This window comes from Nannospalax galili, unplaced genomic scaffold (assembly GCF_000622305.1).
Source record: "Nannospalax galili isolate Female #2095 unplaced genomic scaffold, S.galili_v1.0 scaffold611, whole genome shotgun sequence".
Lineage (NCBI taxonomy): Eukaryota > Metazoa > Chordata > Mammalia > Rodentia > Spalacidae > Nannospalax > Nannospalax galili.
In genome coordinates, this window is record NW_008330486.1 from 409,165 (window position 1) to 429,616 (window position 20,452).

The 20,452-nt window shown below is 43.2% G+C and overlaps 1 non-coding gene across 1 annotated transcript; it reads right to left on the reverse strand.

The window, feature by feature from the left end:
- Positions 1-613: 613 nt before the first annotated feature.
- Positions 614-715, reverse strand: LOC115072868. Its single transcript, XR_003851870.1, has one exon. It is a non-coding gene; the product is annotated as a small nucleolar RNA U13 (small nucleolar RNA).
- Between the last annotated feature and the right edge of the window lie 19,737 nt (positions 716-20,452).

Consider the following 20,452-nt stretch of genomic DNA (forward strand, 5'->3'; position numbering starts at 1 on the left):
CTAGATAGATCATGGTCAATATGCAGAGAATAAAAGACTTGGGCATGCTCAGTCCCAAATGGGACACCTATATCACACCCCTCCACCCAAGGCTCAGGAATCTTCACAGAAGAGGAGCCAGAAAGATTGTAAAAGCCTGGTGATGGATGCCTATGAGGAAACAGTGTTTTCCAGACCGCAGGGAAGTTGCACATATGAACTCACAGCAATTGTGACAACATACACAAGACCTGCTCAAGCTCAAACCAGACAAAACCAGAATGCAGGGGGAGGGGAGGTGGATATGAAGTCTCACCCCCAGATAAGGAGCTATGGGCATTTGATAGCTATTGGGAGAGGAAAAAGCATTCTTTAAGAGTCCGACTCCTGGCAGGTCAACCATGACTCCATACTCAAGAGTATTTGGGCAACACAAATTGATCTTGATGGGGAACAAAAGGACAGGAAGTTGGGTGGACAAAGAGGTGGGGGTGGATGTGGGAGGAGTTGGGAGATTGGAGGATGGGAAAATATGATCAAAATATCTGTATCAAACTCTCAAAGAATTAATAAAATATTTTTTAAAAGAATTGAGCATTTTTTCCTTTTTTTCTTCTTTTTTTTCTTTTTTTCATATCAGATGGGTAATATGCTGATGCATAACAAGGTTTGAGGGCGGCACATGTCATGCAGCCATGTGAACACCCAACCATCATGCTTATGAACCAAAAAAGATCAGAATTGAGAGGGGTTTTAAAGCTACTTACTGAAGACTGGGAAGATGGCTCAGCTAGTAAAGGGCTTACCATGCAATCACGAGGGCCTGAGTTCAATTCCCAGAACCCACATTAAAATTCTAGACATGGTGGCCCAGGGTGTAATTCCAACAATGGGGAGGCAGAGACAGATTCCCAAGACTTGCCAGCCGGCCTAGCCTACTTGGTAGGCTCCAGGCCAATGAGAGACCCTAAAAAAAAAAAAGAAACCCAACATAAAATATAAATATATATATATATATATATGACTGTATTAGTTGCTTTTCTGTTACTGTGATAAAACACCATGTGCTGGATAGCTTTAGTGTCAACTTGACACACCTGGGTTGAGGGAGCCTCAATTAGGGAATTGCCTCTATTGGACTGGCCTGTGGCCATATCTGAAGGGCATCTTCTTGATGAGTGATGTGGGAGGGCCCAGCCCACTGTGGGTGGTGCCACCCCTGGGCAGGTGGGCCTGTGTTGCATAAGAAAGCAGGCTGAGCAGGGCCCAGGGGAGCAAGCCAGTAAGCAGCGTTCCTCCATGGTCTGTGCTCCAGCTCCTGCTTCAGGTTCCTGCCCCAAGTTCCTACCTTGGGCTGCCAGATGAGCTGTGACCCGGTATATGTAAGTTAAATAAACCCTTTCCTCCCCAAGTTGGTAGTGGTCAGAGTATTTTGTTATAGCAATAGATAACAAACTAGGACACACAGTGACAAAGGGAACTTATAAAGAAAGAATTTATTTGAGTTTATGGTTCTAGAGGGATCAGAGTCCATCGAGGTGGGGAGGTATGGTGGCAAGAAGTGGCCAGAGCAGAAAGAGGAGCACTCATATCTTGAAGCAGACTGGAAATCAGCAAGGCTTAAGAACTCTCAAAGCCCACCCTCAATGACTTGCTTCCTCAGACATGGCCACACCATCTAAGACCTTCCAAAACAGAGCCACCAACTGGGGACGAAATGTCCAAATACTTAGAACCTATGAGGGACATTCTCATTCAAATTACTGCAATAACCTTGACCTAAACCTTGAGGAATAGAAGAAATAATCTAATTTGCGTGACTTGGTGGAAAAAAAAAAGCAGTATTCTTTTTTTAAAATATTTTATTATTTTTATTTTATGTATATGAGTGTATTGTCTGCATGTAGGTAAGTGCACCCATGTTGTGCAGTGCCTACAGAGGACAGAAAAGGCTGTTGGAGCCCCTGGAACTGGAGTTACGGACAGTTGTTAGCTGCCATGTGGGTGCTGGGATTCAAACCCAGGTCTTCCGCAAGAACAACCAGTGTTCTTAACCAGCTGAGCCATCTCTCCAGCCTCCAGCCTAGAAATTCTTAAATGGCCGTTGTCTTTTGATATACTATCCCATTCAATCACTGAGGTAATGACGTTTCAGACAGGGAAACTGGGGCAAAGATTGGTTGTCCACTTCAATGAACAGTCATGCAGCTTCTGAGTGATGGTGCCAGAACTTGGCCATAAGCCTCTGGCCTCGAGTCTCCTAACATCAGGCCGACCCTCATCTAAGCCCCATATGCAGAGCTGTTCAGCAAATAAATACTTACTGAACATTTATAAATATGCTGCATCACCGGGTGTGGTGGCACATGCCTTTAATCCCAGTACTCTGGAGGCCGAGGCAGGTGGATCACTGTGAGTTCAAGGTCAGCCTGGTCTATATAGTGAGTTCTAGGCTAGCTGGGGCTACAGGGAGACCCTGTCTCAAAAAAGACCGAAAGAGAAAATGCTTCATCAAAACCATAGTCTGCAAAGATGAGCAGGGCCAGATGTTCTTCCCAGCAGGTTACTGGGGGTGGACTTGGTTGGTCAGAGTCATCTAGTGAGGGTCTTGTGTCTAAACACTCCTCCCTGACCTCTCCACAACGATGAGAAATGTGTTCATTTTTAATGAATAATTAATTAATTCTCTGTTAATTATCAAACGCTGCCTTTTCCATACTGCTTGAAGGCACCTGCTGCGGCTACTTCCAAGTATTTCTGTAGCATGAACTACAGTAGTATTGCCTTTAGCATCGATTCATTTTTTAATTTCTGGAGTAAAACCTATCTGGTCGTGATGTATTATTCTCTTAGTATTCTACTGAGTTAAATTTGCTATCAATGCAGTTAGGATTTTGAAAATTTTGTTCTTATATAAAATTGTACATGTGAATGATTTTTCAATTTGTATTCTGTTGGTTTTTATAGTATTTTATTCTTTGAAAGTTTCACACCTATACAATGTATATTGATCATATCCATCCACCACCACCTCCCTCCAGCTTTCCCTAGTGCTGCCCCATCTCCCTCCCAGATTCAAGTCCTCTTTTTACTTATTTAGTGTGTTATTAATAATCCCCCTGAGTCCAGGTAGTCCTGCCCATCTCTATTGGAGGAACTATTGGCAGTTAATGGCTGCTGAGGGAGGGGAGTCACTCTCCTTTGGGGATGTGACTGCTGGTAAATTGCTTATGCCCCGCTGGATGGCGGCACACCCATGTGCATACTGGCAGCACCATGTGATTTTGTTTGACATTTATTTCAGTTCCAAGCTGGCAGCACAGTAGGAGTTAGGAGAATACATAGACATAGCCCCGTGGGGATCATCCTAGCACAGCTTCTCTGCATTTGCTCTCTTCAGCAGTGCCCCTTGCCAGTGAGCATGCCCACAAATATTCAAAGAAGTGCCTTCTCCAATGGCGCAGCCCAGCATCTGAAGAAAAGACCAAGGAGCACGCCGGTGTGACGGCATCGCGTGTGTAGTCAGTGGAAGCCATCCATCTTGTGAGCCACCTCTAGCTGCTGCTCCCTGTAACCTTCCTCCAGGTCCGCCATTTCTCCAGATCTGGGGAAAATCCACCCTTGACTCTACAGGCCTTCCTCCTAGAGTTGTCTTAGGACCCTGTTGGTTTTTTCCCACTGCCATTAACATCACCCCATCTTCATCATTGCTTAGAAATAGTTTTTTCTGGCACTGCTTTCTATCTTCCAACACATTTTTACTTTTTATTTCTGTTATTTGAAGAGAAGTTTTGGAACGGAAGGAACTTTGACCTCAGCCAATCATTTGAGCTACAAGTGTTGAGCCCAAGTTTCTAGAAGCCACCTCAATGAGTATTCCATCCTTTTGATCATTCAAAGACTTTTTAAGGGGCTGGCATGCAGCTCAGTGAGGAGAGGAGAATTTGCTAAATATCATTTTTGTTTTCATTTTCCCTTTTTTTATGACTAGAGTCTTAGAAAATGGGTTTTTTAATTTTTTATTTATTTTTTATTTTTATTGAATTTTTGTGTATTTCACACATAAAATCATATTTATTCCCCCTTTCCCTCTGGCACCCCCCCATAGCCCGCCCCCCAAACTGGAGTTCATACAGTCTGTCATTTGTATGAAGGCCTATGTTCTGAGATGTCCCTCAGTGCAAGTTCATCTACCGGATTTAGTCAGCCTATCTAGAGTCCCTCCCTTCAAGAAGATCAGCTCTTCCTCACCCAGCAGTAATCAGCTACCAATAATTCTTCAACTAAGATTGGGGCCAGGCCACAACATTATAAAGCAGCATCTTTTTTTTCCTCTTTTCATTTTTCACTGAATTTTTGTGTATTTCATACAGAAAATCATCTTTATACCCCCTTCCCCTTGGCACCCTCCCATAGCCACCCCACTGGAGTTCATACATTCGGTCATTTGTGCTAAGGCCTATCATGTAAAGTTAGTGTCCCCAGATATCCCTCAGTGCAAGTTCATCCATTGGGATCTAGTCAACCTAGGGTGTCTCCCTTTAAGAAGATCAGCTCTTCCTCACCCAGCAGTAATCATCTTCCAATAATTCTTTGACTAAGATTGGGGCCTGCTGTTCATTTCCACAGTTCTGTACTGCGTTTTTGAGTAAGTTTGCATGAATCGTGTGCATGCTGACACCATTGCTGTAAGTTCATATGTGAAGAGTCCCAGGAGCCTGTAGGACTATTTCCGTATGGTCATGCACCTCCTCCCTGGCTCTTATAATCTTTCTGCCCCCTCTTTCTGTAATGGTCCCTGAGCCCTGGGTGGGTGGACCTCAATATAGGAGTCCTATCCAAGGACTCACACTCTCCTGACTCTTATTTTCTGTGTTTTGGCCATTTTGGGCCTTTTGTGTTCCTGGCCCTCCATTGCATGAGGGAGTTTCATTGATGAGAATTGAAAGATGCATTAGTGTTCTCTTCATCCCTTATTCTATGTTCCATGAGTCTTAGGTGTAGAGGTTGCATGCTAGATGTGCCACTTAGGCTTGGGCACTTCACAATCTCTGTGTGTGCCAGTGGTGTAACCATGTAATAATCTGTCTGTTGAAAAAAAAAGCTGCTTTGATATGGGTGGTGATTAGGTATTTGTCTGTAAATTTAAGGATCCATATTTTGCACATAGTAAGAAATTCCATTTGTCTAGGGATAGGAGAGCCTTGGGGTTTTCTCTAAAATCTATGACCTCTCCAGCCATGTGTATTTGGCTACGTTTACCATACCAAACATGAATTTCCTCCCACTGAGTGGACTTTAAGTCCAATTAGGTAGCTGTTGATTACCCCCAAGATAAAAGTGCCACTACTATAACAATGTCTTTTGCTGTGCTGGTCATTGACGTGGTTTTTAGGCCTTGAAGCCAGGTTTGGACCATTGATTGATGTTCTCCCTTACCTGCTTTTGTAGTGCTCTCCAAAGCTATGAGAGTTAACCTTCAGCGGAGGTAGCTTCCAGGTCAGTTCCAGCTCCATTGCTCCAAATCCTGTGTCCAAAGTATGTCTTGTTTTCAGCAATAGGCAATAGGGTCTTACCATCAAGTTCTTGGAGACAATCAAGGACTGTGGCAATAGCCTGTGTCATATTGGGAGTCTCTTGGACTATTCTCCTGCCTGGCACTGTTTCTTGTGATGTAGTCTTCAGCTGTACTCATGGACTCATGTAGGGATATTGTATGAGTAATTTTTCAGTAGGTTTTGAGACTAATATGATTCCCTTGGGTTTTTTATACTAGCTAGGCACTATTTATGTCTCCTCTTTCTCTGTCTTTTCCTCTCTCCCTGCCCTCCCCATTTAAAGTGTCCCCATTCTCCTCATTTCTCTCTTGATAATTTTTGTATGCTATGGTCCCACCTCTTTTGAGTTCCTTCTTCCCCTTTATTCCCATAGCTCTTTGTACAGCCCTCCTTCTCCCCCTCCCATTAAACTACCCCCTTTTACACATTTCTCCCTTAGTAATGCCTATCTCCTACTATTGTCTCTCCTCTCAGGTTCCTTCTCTCCCTTTACCCCCCTGGTTTCCTTCCGTTTTCCTGGTCCCTGCAGTTATATCAGGATACGCACCCACTCATAAAGATTTGGTGCTAGGGTCCACAAATGAGGGAGAAGAAATGTCTTTTGTTTATCTGAGTCTGTGTTACTTCACTTAGTATAACAGTTTCTAGATCTATCCACTTACCTGCAAATTTCATTATTTCATCTTTACTGCTGTGTAGAACTCCATTGTGTAAATGTACCACATAGGAAATGGGTTCTTAACTGTACCTATTTGGTTTTTGTATTGAGTTTCATAAAACTATAGCTAGCTTACTCAGTAAACTCTTTGTAAAGACCACGTGACTATTACCCTGCTCAGGTTAATACTCAGCTCTAATAGATGCTTATGACCAAACACACAGCTCTTCTGTTAATAATTTAAAACCTTGAACATATAATAATTGTTCCTTAAAGACTTTTATAGTCACCTAGGATATTTTCAAAGGTAAAGCCCCTTTAACGTCTGTATCACACATAGATATCACACCTACAACCAAGTGAAATGTGGTTGCAGATGACATGAAAATTCGATGGTGCTGAAAACATTAGGATTGACTGGTATGCATCCATAAAAAATTCCTCTGTGGACAAATTGAAAGAAAAATACAAAAGTTACCTGATCTCAGGAGTGGACTCAGAAGGTAGGAATTCCTGGTGGGGTTTGAGAAAGGTGAAGCTTATTGTTGTCTGGGGCCTTGATTGATAATCACCAAACAGCTACTGGTTGCTGCTGACATCAGCAATTTCTAACCTGTGGATGCTCCAGGTTTCTTGAACAGAAGACTCTAAGGTCCTGGGGACCCTCTCGGCCTTGGGTCACCTTGAGATGACTTTTGCTACTTGGCCTCAGCACTAAAAGTCATTTGGATGAGGTCCCCTTCTGGAAGACCCACTTAGGCAGGAGGAAAGAGGGACCAGGAAGACAGCTGGGGAAGGCCACACCAGAGAGGAAGAAAATGTTCTCAAACCACAAGCATCTAATTAACATTTCAAAGACTTCCTTCATGGCGGAAACATCCTTCAGACGTGGAATGAAGGAAATTCAAGTTCCTTGCAAAGTTAGGGTTGCTGTCAAGAAAAGAGATTGCCTATCATTCATGGTTGTAGGACACACCCTTCTCCATGTCTCAACACTTGGGGTTGGAATTATCAGGCTGTCATTTACCAAAACCTTGACTATTTAAAAGGAACCTTGGCAAAGAAAGGTTAGGAAATGGAAAACACTAGAAAGATGTTTGGCATGAACATGGAATAGAAGGTGTGGACAGCTAACTTCATTGGTATGACATCCCACAAATAAAGATTTATGAGTATTTTTAGCCAAATGTTTTATTGAAACCCAATCAAACTTGTAATTGTTTATCTAAGGACATGCCATTCCAAGCACACAGGATTGAGTATAATTATTTTCATTTTATTATATTTTGTGGTGCCAGAGATAAAACCCAGGGCCTTGTGCATGCCGGGCAAGTGCTCTACCACTGAGCTACACTCCAGCCAGGCCGTGGTACTTTTGTAAGTCTGAGTTGGGGCCCTACACGGCATTAAGGAGAATGCTATCATACCTGGAGTAGAACCAATGTGGGCATGCTCCTTAGTGCATGTTCCGAACCAGACAAATAAATCCCAGAAATCAAGGAGTAAAACAAAGATCCTGTGTGTTCCAGTTTGTTTCTCCATTGCCGTGACAAAACACTTTGACCAATACCAACTTAGGGAGGAAAGGGTTTATTGGGCTTACATCTCCCAGGTCACAGTTCATCAGGGAGCCCAAGGTAGGAACTCAGGGCAGGAACATGGAGGCAGGAGCTGGAGCACAGGCCATGGAGGAATGCTGCTTACTGGCTTGCTCCCCTGGCCTGTGCTCAGCCTGCTTTCTTATATAGAACCACCTGCCCTGGGTGGCACCAGGCAGTGGTCTGGGCCCTCCCACATCATCAAAAATCAAGAAAATACCCCACAGGCCAGTCCAATGAAGGCAATTTCCTAATTGAGGCTCCCTCTAGCCAGGTGTGTCAAGTTGACAACTAAAGCTATCCAGCACAATTGAGCCCTTGTCAACTTGACACACAAGCACATCACTATTAAACCACAACCTTTCCATTTCTTGTCCCCAAGATATGATGTTAACAGTATCACAAGACAGTACAACCTTAAAAGTTCCAGTCCTTAAAAATTCCAAACACTTAAAAGTTCATAGTCTCTTTTAAAATCTCTTAGCTGTGAGCTCTTATAAAAATCTAAAACAAGTACTGTCTTATTTCAAAAGGGAAAAAATGGGCACACTTAAGCAAAACCTAAGTCCAGCAAAGTAGCTCAAGGCTGGACACCTAGGATTCACTCACAGTCTTCTGGTCTCCAAAGGGTTTTTGCAGCTCCACTTCTCTCTGTCATCCACAATATACACAACTCATCTCCCATACCCTCTGGCTCCATTCCATACCTGTTGCTGCCCTTGGTGGTCGTCCCATGGCATCTCCAAAAAGCTGGGATCTCCACTTAAACTGAGGCTGCATTTTCACCAATGGCCTTTCTTGGCCTCTCTGGATACCAAGTCTTAGCTACTCTCTGTGAATACTTCACACTTTCAACACCAGAACCATATAGGAGACTCTTACACATTACCAAGTCCTGCTTCCAGTTTGAGATGGAAACTCGGGCCCCCTCTGGACCATAGCTTCTGTGAGCTAACCATAAGGAAATACTTCCCAGAGGATTTAGCCACAGTGATAGTTGTCTCTAGTTACTTACAGCTGATTTCTCAGCCCCAACTAACCAACATCAATTGTCCCAGTAAAGCAAAGGTTTCACTTCAGGTTCTGGTCTCTTCTTAATCACAGCTGATTCTTTAGCCCCAGCTGACCAGAACCCACAGATTCTTAATTCAAGATATCACACAAACAGTACTGATAGTCTCTGCTTCCCTTTGAATCTTCATAAGCCAGGGCTCCATCATCCACAACTCTTTCAGCATAACTGTTCCAAGCTCCACAGCAACAATCTCTAAGGACTCAATGACTTTTCCAGTCCAAAGTTCCAAACACTTCCACAATCCTCCCCAAAACACCAAGGTCAGGTCTATCACTACAATACCCCACTCCTGGTACCAATTTCTGTTCTATATTGTTTCTCCATTGTTGTGACAAAACCCTCTGACCAATACCATCATGGAGAGGAAAGAGTTTATTTGGCTTACATCTCCCAGGTCATAATTCATCAAGGAGCCCAAGGTAAGAACTCTGGGCAGGAACTTGGAGGCAGGAGCTGGAGCGCAGGCCATGGAGGAAAGCTGCTTACTGGCTTGCTGCCCCAGCATGCTCAACCTACTTTCTTATACAATACAGAACAACCTAAGCCAGGTGGCACCACCCACAGTGGACTCGCCCTCCCATACCACTCAAAAATCAGGAGAATGCCCCACAGGCCAGTCCAATGGAGGAAATTCCCCAAATGAGGCTCCCTCTACTTAGGTGTGTCAAGTTGACAACTAAAGCAATCCAGCACACTGTGTGAATCAAAAGACCCTCCTCTCAAAGAAAACTGCTCTCAAGGGAATAGTAAAATAGTAAATAGTAAATTTCATGCAGACCTGAAATGCAGGCTTGAGTCCATCAGTCCCTTCTAGGAAAGGAAGATCGAACACAGGGAACAAAGTCTTAGTGCACAAATGTATTTCTGTTAAAACTAGTACAGAATTGTAACTTTGAGAAAACATTTTTTTCTCAAAGAATTATTAAAATGTTATGTTTTAAAAAGAAAGTAATTTTTCAGTGTTTCCAATGTAGTTGCTTTATAAAACCCAGTCATTTAGAATACAAAATCATTTATTGGAGAATACTAAAATGTACTTTAGTACATGTGTGAACACACATGTGTGGGGGCCAGAGATCAACCTCTGGTGTTTTTCCTTAGGCAACATCCAACCTAATTTTTGAGACAGAGTCTCTCACTAAAAGTAGAAATCACCAATTCATCTAGGCTGGCTGCCAGAGAGCCCCAGGGATCCTCTTGTCTCTGCCTCCCCAGTGCTGGGATTACAAACATACACTGCCAAGCTTTCAAGCTTTGCCATTTTTTTTTTTTTTACATGGGTTCTAGAAATCAAACTCAGAACTTTGAGCTTGTGTAGCAAGAACTTTACCGACAGAGCTACCTAGTTCTACTTTAGAATTTTGATTCCAGTCCCAGGGAATGGGGATTGAATCTTGACTGATACAAAAGCTAAGTATCAACAGCCACTCACACTCATTTTACTTCAGAAAGCATCTAGGGTGTCCAGTCCACGTGACTCACCATTCATCCTGGCCTCTACGATGGTAATTTATTGCCCTATGCTTTATTGCACTTGCAATACACAGGCTCTGTGCTGACTACAGAGCTGGAGAATGATCCAAACTGAGCAAGTCTACTGTGAGTTTCCCTGGCAAATGCCGCCTCTTTGCCACTGGCAATTGCTGCTTTAGAGTAATGGTGGGAGAGGTAAGAAGGGCCCTTCCCAGACCCTCTGCTTTCATAAGCCGGATGCCAACACCCCTGCTTACAGAGTGAGGAGCAGCCCCCTCCCACCCGAGCTCCATTCCAGGCACCTAGAGCCTCAGAATTCTTCACTCATGCTTGTAATCTTCAGCTTAGAGTGGCCAAGGGCATCTGTGAGCTAGGACTATGAAGCAACTTCACCGAGTGGGCTGGCATGCCCACAGATGCCCCCTGAGGCCTTTAGTGGTGGACAGACAGGGAAGAAGAGTGGGCCTCTGGTTAGGGCTACCTCTCCTGGTTACCAAGCCTGCCCCAGCAGAGAACTCAGAGCTTGAGAACTGTAAATTACAGCCTGTTCTTCTACACTGTTACAGGGTCAGATGTGTCAAGGTAGGAAGAGAGAATATATTTAAGTTTGTTAGTTTAGTTTGTGACTTTAAAATATTCAGGGACTGGAGAGATGGCTCAGTGGTTAAGAGCACTGGCTGCTCTTGCAGTGGACTCAGGCTTGATTCCCAGCACCCACATAGCGGCTAACAACCATCTGTAACTCCAGTTCCAGGGGATCCAAGGCCTTCTTCTGACCTCTGCAGGCATTACATGACATGGGTGCACTTACACACATGCGGGCAACCTACTGCTACACATAAAAATAAAAGATAAAAAATAAGTAAAAATATTCAGAAAATGGTATGTGGGCCCTGCCAGTGTGAAGGGCAAGACTGACTTTCAATGCAGTCGTCAGGTTGGCTGGAGTGTTACCCCTGGAGCTGTTTACTCTGGAGTTTTCTATGTGACCCCTCAAAGAGCAAGCTCTGGCTTGGCTATACTTCAAAGAACACTTTTCTCTACTGGGTCATACTCCTCACCCTAAATATGGTCCCACTTTCACAGTATGCCCACCCCACCCCACTTTACCACAGACTCCAATAAAGGTAGCTGACTATCCTTTCTTTTTTGGCAATCATGGGTTCCTTTATTGCAATCTGAGTTTTTTGGTAATTTTTTTAATTGAATTTTTGTGTATTTCATACCGAACATCTTAATCATCTTTATACCCCATTCCCCATTTGTCCCCCATAGCCCCCAACAACTGGAATTCATACATTGTCATTTGTGTTAAGGCCTATCATGTCAAGTTAGTGTCCCATACATCCTTCAAGTTAATCCACTGTGGTCCAGTCAGTCTATCTAGAGACCCTCTCTTTAAGACGATCAACTCTTCCTTACCTAGAAGTAGTCAGTTGCCAATAATTCTTCAACTAAGATTTGGGCCTGCTACCCATTTTCACAGTTCTGTGCTAGGTTTTTATCTTCTTGACTTTGCATGGGTCTTGTCCATGCTGACACCATTGTTGTAGGTTCATATGAAAAAGGCCCCAGGAGCTTGTAGGACTCTACTTCCATATGATCATGAACCACCTCCCTGGCTCTTACACTCTTTCCACCCTCTCTTCTGAAATGGTCCCTGAGGCCTGGGTAGGTGGAGTTTAATATAGGAGTCCTGTCTAGTCCTACACTCTGAAGACTCTTTTTTTAAAAAAAAATATTTATTTATTAATTTTATTTTATGTGCATGATTATATGTGTGTAAGTGCACCCGTGTCATGCAGTGCCCTAGGAAGTCAAAAGAGGGTGTCAAATTCCCTGGAACTGGAGTTACAGCTGGTTGCTAGCCACCATGTGGGTACTGGAAATTGAACCTGGGTCCTCTGCAAGAGTAGTCAGTATTCTTAACCACTGAGCCATCTCTCCAGCCCCCAGACTCTTATTTTGTACACTTTGGCCACTTGTAAACTTAGGTGTTCCTGACCCTCTGTTGCATAACGGAGCTTCATTGATGAGAATTGAAAGATGTATTAATGTTCTCTTCATCCCTTGTTCTATGTTCCATGAACCTTAGGTGTAAAGGTTGCATTGTAAATGTGCCACTTAGGCTTGGGCAAGTCACAGACAATCTCTGTGTGTGCCAGTGGTGTAACTGTGTAATAATCTCTGTTGAAAAAGATGCTTCTTTGATGAGTGGTGACCAGGATACTTGTCTGTAAATATAAGGATAATATTTCACACATAGTAAGAAATTATATTTGTCTAAGGATGTGACAGACTTGGTGTTTTCTCTAAGATCTATGACCTCTCCAGTTATGTGTATTTAGCTATGTTTACAGTACCACACACGCGTTTCCTCCCATTGAGTGGGCTTTAGCTGACTACTCTTTTTAAATTCATTGTCTTTGCATGATGGCTGAATGTGTCAAGGCAAAATTCAGCAGCTTTTGCCTCATGAACATGGCATGCATTCCCTCTTACCCAGGGCCAAGAAGTGCCTTAAACATTTCTGTAGAGGCAGAGACATAGGAACATGGAGGAGTGTGTATGGCCGGTGGGGACCAGAGTCTGAGCTCTAGGGAGCTTACTAATTGCATGCATTTGGGCAACTTCATATCTCTGAACATTAATTTGATCCTCAGCAAAATGGGGCAAAGTCAAGTGATTTGATATTTAAATGCCTTAGTATAAACCCTAAGTTAGAGATCAGTTTCTGGTAAGTAGTAAATGCTTAAAGATGATTGTTTTTATTATAATAGTAATGTTACTGACAACGAGAATTTTGATGAGCTTGATTAGTATGGACAAAGCTCACCTTGTGGAGACTGAGTCTGTCTAGAGAGGTTAAAAGATGGGTAAGGCATCTTCCAGAATGGAGGTCACCCCTGAAGGATGAGAGCTTTGCCTGAGGAGAAGGTAATGAATGGCCTTACAGGCAAAGGGGGCTCAGTATGCAGACATTAGTGGCTACTATTGGTCCAGGTTTGTTTGACTGTAGTACCCGAGGCTTGAGGTCAGAGTGGTAGATTTGGGGGGGATTCAAGGCCTGCAGTGCAGAGCTGAGAAGACAGCAGACTAAACTCCTTGTAACATGATGCTTGCTACTATTTGCTAGAGTCCAGGCCAGCAATTACTCTGACTGAAAGGAAGGCCAGGGTTACACATGCAGAAACCAAACACTGAGGCTAACTCTGGAAAGGACTTCGTTGTAATCAGTATTAACATTCTCAGTCTACACTGGAATAATCTCTAAGAAAACAAGCAGTCTGGGGGCTCAATCAGGGTCCCCAGGCCCAGAAGCCAAGGAATGAGTCAGTTCATCCTGACTCTAAAGACCCACATTTGCAAGCAATCCATCTCTAAATGTTTAACTTATATATAAGAAAAATTTTAAGACTTCAGAGCATTATCAAGAAGGTTCGACAAGTACTTCTCTATTAGTGAATTAAATTAATTAAGCCATTAATTAAACACATAAATACCTGGGAAATTTTTATCAAAAAAGGTTTTTGATTAGGGATAGAATGGATTCTTCTCCTTCCACTTCTTAATTCCCAACCTTCCTCCTCCCCCTCCGGCTGCTCACATCTTGCCCATGTATCTCCTGAATCCTCTGTGGGACAAAGGGTATTCACACCCATTACAGTTCCCCTGGGTCCCAGTAGACTGAGTACCCTCTAGGCCACCACTCACATCTCCTTTGTCCTTAAGTACTCCTCCCAGCCCGTCCCTCCTGCTCCCTCCAGCCCCTCTTCCTCCTCCTCTTCCTCCTCCTCCTCCTCCTCCTCCTCCTCCTATTTTTCTGCTACAAAAAAAAGAAGAAAAACAGAGAGAGAGAGAGAGAGACAGGCTATGGCCAGCCACCTTCCTCTCACAACACTCAGTCCTGAGCCACTCCTGGGAGGAGAGGGCAAGTGCCACAGACATAGGAATGCGGAGATCCGTTTGCTTTATTTCTCCAAAATTATTGCTGATTGCAGGTTTGGGGGAAGGGATGCGTGGGAGAAATTGGCTGCTGTCTAGTCTAGCCCAGGAATACATTTCCAGGGCATTCTACCTCTGCTGAGCGGCTCACTGGAGCTTCCTCCCGCCCTCCAGCTCCAAGGAGGAATGCTTCAGCATAGTTCGGCTCTCTTGTAACAACAGCCATCACATACCGTGGGCAGCAGGCCAGGGGATTTTCACCTAGAACGAAAACACAGATTAGCCAGAGGTGGTCCTGGAATCGACATCATTCTCACATCAGTTTTTATGAGTGATTCTGATATTAAACAGCAACACTGAGAAAACACTGTATGTGGTATGTATTTAAAAGCGCTGAGATAAGATATATGTGCTCTGTGACAGAGGGATGCCCAGCATGGACCATGAGAAACTGAAAGCCGAAAGCATGTGCAGTGTGACCTTGATTTGATGGTTCAGGAGAAAAATAGTCTGGTTAAGGAAGGAGGCCTGCAGGCAGATGCAGCACATTACAGACCAGACTTCTAGTGGTTCTTCTAGGGAATGAAAAGAGGAAAGCGAAGGAGGAGGAAGAAGGGGAAAAAGGAGGGGATGCTTCACTGGGTAAAGGCACTTGCTACCAAGCCTGACTACCTGAGTTTGATCTCTGGGAACCCACAAGGTGGAGGGAGAGAACTGACTCCTGTAAGTTGCCCTCTGAGCACCACAAACATGTATACACACACACACACACACACACACACACACACACACACAAATAAATAGATGTAATAAAAATGTTTAAAAGAAGAGATTTGTATTGGCAGTTTTTACTAAGTATTACTTTTTTAATTTTAAAAGTCATTCAGTTTTGGAGGATTCTTTACACAATATCACCTTTTTAAAATTTATTTACCTTTGTGGGTGCATGTGTGTGTGTGCATGTGTGTATGCGCCTGTGTGTGTGGTGTATGTATGAGAATATATGTATTCAGACACACATTCACGTGTGTGCATGTAGAGACCAGAGGCCAGTGTCTAGTGTCTTCCTCAGTCTTTCTCCACGTTATTTTTTGAGATAGAGTCTTCTCACTGATCCTGGAGTTCGTCAGTTCAGCTAGGCAGGGAGGCCAGCAAACACCAGGGATCCTCCAGTCTCTGTCTCCCCAGTGCTAGGATTACAGATGTGAGTCACCATGCCTGGATTTTTAAGTGGGTCTTGGGGATCTGAACTCAGGTCTTGATGCTTGCATGGCAGACGCTTTACCCCTTGAGCCACCTCCCTAGTCCCTGTGCAGTATCTCTTAGCGTTTCATGGTGGAGCCTCTCCTCCATGTTCAATAGTCATGCCATTCCTCGGACTCTGAGCCATTTCTGGTGGTCCTTCTCCTCCCAGCCATGCTTTGCCCAGCTTCTTTTTCTGAGCCAATGATCCACTCAATTAGTATTTTTGGTGCATCTTCCTGTTCATGGCCCTGGAGCTTTCCAGACCTGTGGAGGCTTGCATGATGCAATGCAATGCCACTCTTTCTTGAGTTCAGAATAATTCGGCCTCAGAGTGGGGAGTAGCTGCAGTGCTTCCAGCCAGCTCCTTTATAAACCTCTGCATCACTGAAAACCTCAACCCTTATGGCCACGTGGCTGTCAGACTGGGATCATTCAAACGCACATCAGGGCACTGAGGTGGGTACATTTGGCTCCTTTGCAGCCAACTCTCACTATTTGAAACAATAGAAGGCGCCTAGCCAGCTCTGATCACTGTAACAGTGACTGTAGCCTGGGAGACAAGGGCTCCTAGTTCTGGAGACCAATGTGCTGACAGGCTCAGTGTCTGGTGAGGGGCTGCTTTGAGAAGGTGGCCACGTTCTTGCTGTATCCCTTACCTAACAGAGAAGAGGAAAGGAGAAAAAGTCATCCTTACAATTATGTTTCTCTAGAACCACTCCTGAGTTAAACACGGCTCTTCGGAGGAACACAAATGATAGAATGAATATATATATTAAAAAAGGATTTAGTAGCCTGGCTTACAGGATATGGTCTGGGGAGTCCAACACTGGTCGTCTGCACACTGGAGAGGCTGAGAACTGATTAACTGCTCAGTACTCAAGGCTGGATGCCTCAGGGTCCCTATCTGCTGCTGATGGCCTGGAGGCTTCCTGGAGAGCTGCTGGTCTTCAGTCAGTCCCCGTTGAAGGCTGAAGAAACAGAAGTCTAGTATCAGTGAAGGAGGATGGCAGCAAGAAGCAAAGGCAGGCAGGCAAGAGCAACACTGCTTTTCCCTCAGACCTCTTTACAGCTGGAAGGTGCTGTCTGCTCTGGTGGGAGCTGGGGGACTTTTTCTCCCTCAGTCAGCCTTTCTTGGAAATGCCCTCACAGACCAGCACAGAGGCGTGTGTCTCTTAGTTAATCCCAGACCCAATCCCAGTGACAACAAAGATTAACTATCACATTAGTTTCCTTCTTACCATCTTGAACCTCTGATTCTTCATAAAGAATATAGTGACACTTTGGCACATAGTACACTCTAAGATGTCCCTGCAGCAAAGGTCTCTTCTCTCTAACAAAAAATTATTTTCTTCAGTTTCTCAGCCTCAGCACTGTTGAAGTTTTGGATTGCATGCTATTCTACTGCAGGGAGGCCATCCTGTGTGTTGTAGAGTGCTTAGCAGCATTCTTGGTCTCCACTCTAGACAATAGTAGCTCTCATATTCCTATCCCAGGCTTGACAATTAAAAAAAAACTCTTCCAGTGCATCAAATATCCTTTAGGAGACAAAATTGTCCCTTCTGGAGAATCACAGCTATATAGAAACATAAAACCTTCCTTCACACACGGCCAGCCCCAAAAGACTCAAGGCCCTTCAAAGCACTAAGACAATTGCCTTAAACTTACTACTTAATCTTTAATCTTTCTTTACAAGTTTTAAAAACTGTTTTATTTTTAATTATGTGTATATGTGTGTTGGTATGTGCACGTGAGTATGGATGCCCATGGAGGCCAGAAGAGGGAATTGGATCCCCTGGAGCTGGAGTCACAGGTGGTTGTGAGACATTTGATGTGGGTTCTGGGAACCAAACCCAGTTCCTCTGCAAAAGCAATATGTGCTCTTAACTGCTGAGCAGTCTCTCTAGCCCTGTCGTCTCTTTCCATCCGCCCCTCATTCCTCACTGCTGCTGTGTCCCCTTCAAGCCTAGAATGTCTCACTACTGGCGAGTTAAACAAACATATCTCCCAAAGTCCACTCCTGTGGGGAAGTCTGTTGGGGAACAACAGCTTGTAACAGTGTCCTTTGCATATGGAATGCTCAGAGACACAGCTTGTCCTTGACCAGGAGGGAGGAAAGATATCATATAATAAAGGCCTTCAGAGAGACAAAGTATCAAAACATGCATGGCATCTTCAGAGTCAGGATTTATTGTAAGACATGTTTTCAAACCCTGTGTTAGTTTGTTGCCCTTGCTTAAAGTCAAATATGAAGTATTTTTAAAACTTCTCTTTAAGGCCAAGGTAAAACATTTGCTTCTGGGACTGGAGAAATGGCTCAGTAGTTTACAGAGGACCTGAGTTTGGTTCCCAGCACCCACATCAGGTGGCTCGCAATCACCTGTAACTCCAATTCCAGGGGATCTGACTCCCCCTTCTGACCTCTGCAAGTACCTCCATGTACATGGTGCACATACAAGCAGGTACTTATACACATACATATAAATAAAAATAAATAAAATTTAAAATATGTTTGCTTCTGCCAAAATAATATGTCCATTTCATGTTGGATGCATTATTTGGGCCTTGGCAAATGCTCCGACTTTGCAGATCAGAACCAAGAAGTGTATATGATGACCACTCTTGTTTATACCCATTCATTGGCAGGGAACTATACCTAACAAGGTGTGAACTAGAAAGCCCTGGCGACCTCCTCCCTTGTACTGATATTTTTCATGAACTGAATAAATCCAGATATGGCTTTCTTTTCTATATCTAGCATTAAGAGTTAGGTCAGGGCTGACCCCAAGCTCTTCTCACTGTGTACCCACTGAGCATAGCTTTGCCTCTATGGGCTGCCATGGACCCCTTTCCATAGCTCCCTCCAAATGTTGGACAAGACTGGTTCAGGGTATAGCCTAATCCTCTTAATCCTCAGGGCGTTTTCAGTTAGACTTTCATTTTGCCCTCACTGTATCACTTCCATATGATCTAAAACACACAAAAGGAGTTTATTTAGGGTAGAAAACATTTAAATCTCACTTGTATAACATGAAGCTTTCTAATATAATCTCCAGACACTGGAACATCATTAGTGATGTTTTGGGGCAGTGAGGCAATGAGAGTCACAAGGACTTTGTTGATTGACAGTCTTAAGCTTCCAAAGTAAATTTCTAAAATCCAAGTCATTTTTTTTCTCAGACATGTGAAACTTCAGAAATCCAATGGGAAAAGAAAGCTTTATTTCAAAAATAAACTTTTAAGTTTGAAAACAAAACCAGACAAGCAGGGAGGGCAGAAGAACTGCGCTAAGTTGAATTTCAAAGTGTGTGTTTGTAGCCAGGGTCCTGCTGCAGCCCCAATTCTGGTCCCCACGATTATGCTCCAATGACTTCATACTTGGTCTCTTCCTGTTTTCTGATGTCGCCATCTATGGTCTGCTCTACAAGCCTCTTCAAATCATGCTACCCCTCTGCCCTCACCACTGCGTGAAGTGTACAATTTTACGTATGAAGTAAAACCTAAACCCAAAGCTCTCTATGACCTGAGACAACTTATTCTAGCTGTTCCTCTTTTTAAAGATTTCTTTTTATTTCTTCTCTTCTGCTGGTTTGGATTTCATTTGTTCTTGCCTTTCCAGTGTCTTGAGTTGCAGTGTTAGGTCATTTATTTGGGCTCTTTCTAATTTTTTAATGTAGGCACTTAGAACTATAAACTTCCCTCTTAGGACTGCTTTTAATGTGTCCCAGAGGTTGTGTTGTGTTGTATTGTCCTTTTCATTGAATTCCAGGAATTCTTTTATTTCTTTCTTAATTTCTCCTTTGACCCACTCATTGTTTAGGAGTGTGCTGTTCAATTGCCACGAGTTCATGTAGTGACTAGGGCTTTGTTCAGTGTTGATTTTGAGCTTTATTGCATTGTGGTCTGATAGAATGCATGGAATTATTTCAATTTTTTTTTGTATTTGTTGAGGTTTGTTTTGTGGCCCAGTATGTGGTCAATTTTTGAAAAAGTTCCATTGGATGCTGAGTAGAAAGTGTATTCTTTGGTGCTTGGGTGGAATATTCAAACGATATCTGTTAGGTCCATTTGATATATGGTATCATTTAATTCAGATGTCTGCCTGTTTGTCCAGTTGACCTGTCTAATAGAGACAATGGGGTTTTGAAGTCCCCTACTATTACTGAGTTGGGGATAATATGTGTCTTAAAGTTCTGTAGTGCTGTTTTTATGAATTTGGGTGCACCAGAGTTTGGTACATATATGTTAAGGATTGTAATATCTTCTTGGTTAACTGTTCTTTTGATCAGAATGAAACAACAAAAACCAGGGCAGAAATTAATGAAATAGAAACAAAAACAACAATACAAAGAATCAATGAATCTAAGAGCTGGTCTTTGAAAAGCTAAACAAGATAGACAGACCCTTAGCCCAGTTAACCAAAAGAAAGAAAGAGCAAATCCAAATCAACAAAATCAGAGATGAAAGGGGAAACATCACAACAGGCACCAAAAAGATCCCAGACCATTATAAGGGAATATTTTTAAAACCTATATGCTACTAACCCTGAAAATCTAAAAGAAATGGATAGATATCTGAAGTCATGCGAACCTCCAAAGTTAAACCAAGAAGAGATCAACAGTTTAAACAGACCCATAACATAAAAGGAAATTGAAACAGTAATACAAAGCCTCCCAACTAAAAAATGCCCAGGCCCAGATGGATTTACAACAGAACTCTACCAGACATTTAAAGAAGACTTCCAACCAATGCTACTTAAATTACTCAAAACAATAGAAACAGAGGGAGCATGCCCAAATTCCTTCTATGAAGCCAGCATCACTCTAATACCCAAAGTGGGTAAAGACACAACCAAAAAAGAAAACTATAGACCAATATCTTTAATGAACATAGATGCAAAAATTCTCAACAAAATACTTGCAAA